Genomic DNA, 6,456 nt, shown 5'->3' with positions numbered 1-6,456 from the left:
CAAAAACCAAATTCTTCACATCACTGCTGATATCGCCTTAAGAGGTTCCCTTTAAACCACAAAAGAAAGGAGAGGTACTCCATCACAGCTTCTTCACGTTGGCATCAAGACAATGTGAATGAACAGCTCCTGAAAAAACTCACAAAAACAGAAAGAGGTGTTGATCATGAATGATCACAGTGATCACAGTTTCATTCATCACAAAGAGCTCAATGACAGGAAATGTGTAATTGTCAGTGACCCGAATCTTTTGAGATGAAATAATTCCAACTAAAAGTAAGACTAAACAATGTTTAAACCTTTTGAATCCACTTGTGGTAGCTTCTACATTTTAAGGCGTATCTAAACCCTTTATTAAAAAAAAAATAACAGCGTGACCTTTAATCTGGAGCACCTATCTATGTTTTTCTTACTGATATCGTAGTGATTTTAAGAGATATATAGCGCTCTATCTGAATGTCCGTCTGTTTTTCAGTCTGTTGCAACAAGGTTTTGTGTCATTGTGAATTGGCTAATGCGGATAGCATGTAGCGGTGTCTGACTGTGTGTTTTTCATGTTACTAACAAGGTTGAGAGTCAGTGAAGTCACAGTAACGTTTGTTTTTGTGGTATCAGTCTGTTTTTCTATGTGTTACAAACAAAGCTGGGAGATAACGGCATTGTGATCACTCTAACGTGGCTAACATTTAGCGTGATTCAAACAAGTTCTAGAATGACTGTGACTGGAATTACTAAAGTCTCATTGACTGATGGATTTTTAACTATTTTGTCTCACTTATATAGTCACAAATACCGTCAGGTGGCCGTCGGGCTTCAGCGTTAATGCTTAGACAGTGGGTGGCCACTGGCGGTGTCAAAAACATCATCCGGTCACTGTAAAATGCCAAATTTTTCTTAAAACCTCCAAGCCACCATGTGATTGTAAAAATGCAACCATCTGCTAAATTTGCTGAAAAACGTGCATTCATGTCACTGCTTGGTGGCATTTTGGGATATGTAACTGTAGTCTTAATGCGCCTTAAAGAATAAAAAATATAGCCGTTCCTTCCTTCTACAGGTTTGTTGCAGACAATTTCTGGTGAAAAATGACTGAAAGCGAGTGTTGAGGAGGCCCTCTGCTAGCCTCACAGAGTTGTTGATAAGGAAATAAGTGAGAAAAAATTGGTTGAAAAAAATAACCAGTTTATCTAAAGTTGTACGGAGCTCCAGGTTGTCAAGCAGCATGCATTGAACGACCAGTAAAATCTAGGTAGATTATATAGCCACAGGGACATTCGCTGTCTGCATACAAACAAACAAACAGTAAAAGAGTCAAAAGCTGGTTCTACGCCCAGACCCAGTCAGGAGGGGAGGAGTATGCTGATCTCCTAATGGCTTTATATGGTCATGGAGGTGTGGCTCATCTGGTTCCAAATTGTCCTTCTGAAAGAGATAGTCACAACAAGGCACTTGTTTTCATCAAAGTTAAACAAGAGTCCCCACACAAGCTCAAATGTTTGGAAGCTGCTGGAGTCAGAAGGCCTCTGCACCACCTTCTACACTGATGCACTTTTCTTGTCCGCCTCTCATAACTACTTTTGGCTACTTCGAGGTTGCAGATGTGAACCGCCATTTAAAATGATGCCACAAGGAAAAAACCGCAAGGCTAAACCCCGCTCTGGGCGTCTTCTGGCTGCTGCACCAGAGGGCATGTGCACAGGGAGGAAGAAAGTGTGTTTATTGGGAGGGGAGGGTGTCATTGGGCAGGCAGAATATCCTCATTATCTAGATTTGAGAGCCACAAGGGCCGGCTTGCACAGAGGGTGTAGAATCACATTAATCACACTGTCACACATGCAGGGCCACTCCTGAGACAGGAGTTCACGCCATCACGGGCTGATGCTCTGCATACACTGACCAGACGCTGAGGCGCTCAGATACAGAGCAAAAGGCTATTCTGGCTTTTCTTTGAGGACGATCAATCTTGATAATATCCAGGGATGTGTGCTGTAACGCGGTTTACCCAGTCAGGGGTGCTTCCCTGCACCTGCTTTAGGAAAATCCTCGCTGTGTCTCCTCCTCATGCGTTTGTAGAGGAAACAGTGAGCCACATTCAGCCAAAGTACACACCTCACAGCTGTGTGTTAGTGCACGGGGGATAAACCCAAATCATTTGCATGGAAATTGTTTTGGAAAACAATGTGATAAAATCCCTGAAACTCGAGAAAAAATTCTGCCTCTTCAGGAGTCTGTGGTTGTTAAGACCAACTAAAGGTTGGAGGTCAAACGATTCCTTTTGTGTCAGATAGAAACAAGCTGCTGACACCACAAAAATATGCACTTTATTAGGAATCTAAATCATATCTTTCATTAACGATGAGCAGCAGACACTGAGTTTCAGTCAACATAAGCTAAATTGCTTGCTGAGGTGGACTGATTAGTGAGTGTGCTGCTGCTGAGGAGGAAGCTGAAATAGAAAATGTAGATGCTGCCGAACGCTAAAGTTCAGCAGATGAACAGACGTTATATTTCTCCCTGCCTCCCCGTCTCTAAGGTAACACAATTCATTTTCTTTTATTGATTGACACCGGACAGCGTGACTTTTACGGTTTATGCTTGCAGGCGTCGATAATGAGGGGAATATCTTCCGCTTCTGAAAATAAACTGCAGCTCAGAGAAAGCTGAGAAACACTGGCGAGTGTGTCTGTTTCATCTTTTTATATTTGTGCCAACCAGCCTAAAAATAACGAGTATATTTGCTCACAGTCTGCGGAGAACATTCGAGGGCTTGTTTGGGGTTATGTGTAGTCACTTGTGGTGTGCCAACAGTACAGTAGTGTGATGTGTGCGGCGTGAGACGTCTGCTTTCGTGAGGATCAATCATTTTGGCAGAAGGAAACATTTTGGCAGGTCTTCAGCTTTTGAGGTTTCAAGGGTAAAATTAAATATAATTATAGAAACAGCAAGAAGTGATTTTATCGAGTATGTCACACAGTTCGGTGGACACTCTTATTTAAACAGGCAAGATGATTTTATCTGTCCCTCTGAGCAGGGGTTTTGTCTAAAAGGGAGCAAACCCTGCAGCTCAAAGGTTTGGATTTTTGACAACATTAAGAAAAATTTCTTTCCCCTCTGTAGTTAAGAGCTTCTTTGTTTAAGAAACTTTTATCAGGCTTTTTAAGCTTTAAAGTCCAACTCCAATCAACTTTTGATCTATTGTAAAAATTATGATTATGCTAGACAAAATCAGAAGTTCTGTGTTGTTTTTTATGGACATAGTTTCTGTAGAGTGGCAGAAGTTCATTTGAAATTCACCTCAGAGTTGTGATGGAGAGTAAGCCTGCACTGATTTCCCATCATCCCTTTGTTTACACTCTCTCTCGCTATCTTACGACGCCTCACAATTACCAGTGCAACAAAATGACAAAAAAATATACAGAAATAAATACTCAGAAACAAAGTTTTAATCTTAATTTTCTTTAGTTATGTCCTCCATCATCAGAAGAATGCAACAAGAAACAGCATTTTTATTGGAGTGGTTCTTTAAGACTGCACAAAAATGTCAGAACAACAGACTTGGTGATATGGAATACATTAATAAACTGACTCCTTTTAAATCAGAAAATAAGTGAACATTTTTAGTGTTTTTTTGCAAGAAGAAGTTCTTGGAGCAGAATTATTTCTTTAAAAGTTTCTCTTTAGTACATAAAAAGACTGCAGCTTTGTTCCAATATTTTGATTTTATTTGTTCTCTCTTGATCCTTTGACTTGATGCAGTATTTTCACTAATAGAAAAGACCAACTCTAACTTTTTTGTTGAAAATGTTGTCCCCAATTTGCTGGAGCATTTTGACTTTTGTAGATAATTACATTTGCTCTGATAGTCTCGTTCAGACCTCTTCCACCACTGCAATCGACGCCTGCTGACCTCTTCAACCTGACGGCAGGCATTTGCCTCCTATTATCTGCAATTTTCTGAGCTGTTTCATCCATTTAGCATGTTAAAATGACTAAATCTGGTGTACTTTTTTTTTTTAAGTATTATTCATAAACATCTGTGTAGAATATGAATATTTTAATTCTGAGCAAATTGGGGACAATTAAATGGAAATGTCAGTCATAGTTAGAAAAAGTGCAAATTTAGCCACATTTTTGTGGAGAAATGTGGTGTGGATGATAACAACAACCAATACATCAGTCTAACCCATACCTGAGGTGAAGTCTGCATCTGTTCTGACGGGAATCTTTCATCTTTGCCACGCAGGTCCCTAAATCCTGCTAAAAAAACAACAATGAATTGCAAAAAACATTGCAATGTGGAGTCTGCTGCAGAGTCCAATTTATTCTTGACTTGTTAATGGACTTTACAAACACAAACAAGAGTCTGGGTTTTATTTGCAGCCATCATTCTGATGCAATGCCTTTCATGTGGATTGCACAGACATGGCCACAAATCAGATGAGATCACAAGTGACCGTGCTACATGCATGCTGATCTGACTGGGCCTCTCTTCTTACTTCAGTAGTTTGTATAAAAAGAAGAAGAAAAGAGAAAAAGTAAGATTGAATAAATGTCTGAAGATGAAACAGATCATCCCAACTTCTATTTGACATGTGACCAGCAAACTTAACCACGTGTGACAAAAACAGGTGATGCACGAGACAAACGCGGCCCGATGAACTGCCACTGGATGATAACAGCTAATTAGAGATCTTTCTTCTGCTCAAGGGGCTTTCTTATGATTACGAGGGCCTGATGAATATGTATTGAGTTGAGCACACAGATGACATGATGTAGGTCAGGCTACCGGTGGATGAAATGTTCCCAGCGTGGAGAAGCAGGGACATTCTCTGTAACTACACTTTTCCACAACATATCTCTAACAAGTTTGGTGTTCAAAGCAAGGTGATCCATGCAGCTGAGGAGTCTTAAATTACCACTCTGGGGATTGCTTCTGTCAGTTAAAGATTGACATTTGTATACATGAGCGTATTGACGTGGGCTCTGCACAGAATATAAAACAGTGCCCAGAAATAGTCCTACTTTCACATGGATATCTGAAAAGCATTTGAAGTTGCTTGTAAATATTATTCATAAAAAAGAAGAAACTATAAAAGGGAAATCAATGGATTTCCTGCCTAAATGTGTTGGAAGAAAATGCAGATGCTGAACAAAGAGGAAGAAGGTTGAGGAGAAGCTGCACAATTCTGATTATCCCAAAAATGTCACTGAGGAATATTGAGGAGTTTATCCTAATGCATGTATGTGTCAGTTATTTATTGAACTTGCCTATCACGGTGCTGCTGATGCTTTGAAGTGTTTTATGATTACAAGCAGCTTGTCATTTCTGTGCGAGGAAACAGACAGAATTTGCATAGCAGACTGATGATGTTGAAAAATGTGTTGAGCAGAAGCAAAACCATTACGGCTACCAAGGAGGTGTTATAAAAGAAAGTCTCGTGTAGGAGAAGTGAAACGTCTTCAATAATAAAAGATAAGTCCACTTGACTGCTTTTGTACTTTTATGGTATCAAGCTGAATAAATGAAAACACATGAAGGGGTGGACATACTTTATAAATAGAATACAATTAAAAACTTCTAAAATACAAAAACGCTGATTTTTCTGTTGAGGTAAAAATGTTGAGAACTTCTGAGCTGTTGTAGTTTGAGTTCAGCAACTCACAAAATGAGGATAAAGTGACACTAAAAAAAATCCCAAAATATGTTCGCTTAGCTATAAAAATTTCATCTGAGAAAAAAAAGATGAAAGAGTTGGAACAGTAGAAAGGTAGATTCAGAGATATGTTTCCCTCTGTCTACTGTGGAATGGTTGTCTATCTCCAAAACTGTGATAGGAGATACATTTGAAAGCTGGAGCAGTTAAAGGAATAGCTCCACTGGCTTCCACTTGTATTTATGTTTTGGATTTGGAAATTGTTTATTTCAATCAAACAAAAATAAAACTGAACAAGACAAACAACAGGAATATATTTCTACAAGGAGATTATATGAAAGTCAGGATGTTTAGTCATAAATTTAATTGGGAAAATACATATAAAAACATTCACATACACTTATAGATAATTCAATAATTATTCTTAATCTTAAATAGACACATTAGCTCCTACGCATACAGTACACAAGATGCTGAAATCAATAAAATATTACTTAAATTAAATTAAATTAAATTAAAGGTGAAATTACATTAAAGAAAGTTGAATGAAAGCTGAACAAAACGATGGTTGAATTAAATCGTTAAACGTTTGCTTAAGTTAGGCACGCTAGCCGGGCCAGATGAGGGATTATGTGCATATAAATATTACAAAATATTTACTTTTCAAACTAAATATATACGTTTTGTAACTAAATAGTAAATTTGAAACTAAATGTTTAGTTCTCTTACAAAATATTATTTTTTTTAACTAAATATTTAGCTTGTATCTAAATATTTAATTAAAAACTATATATTCAGTTTA

This window comes from Oryzias melastigma, linkage group LG7, assembly GCF_002922805.2.
Source record: "Oryzias melastigma strain HK-1 linkage group LG7, ASM292280v2, whole genome shotgun sequence".
Lineage (NCBI taxonomy): Eukaryota > Metazoa > Chordata > Actinopteri > Beloniformes > Adrianichthyidae > Oryzias > Oryzias melastigma.
Note: the sequence above shows the minus strand (reverse complement) of the source record.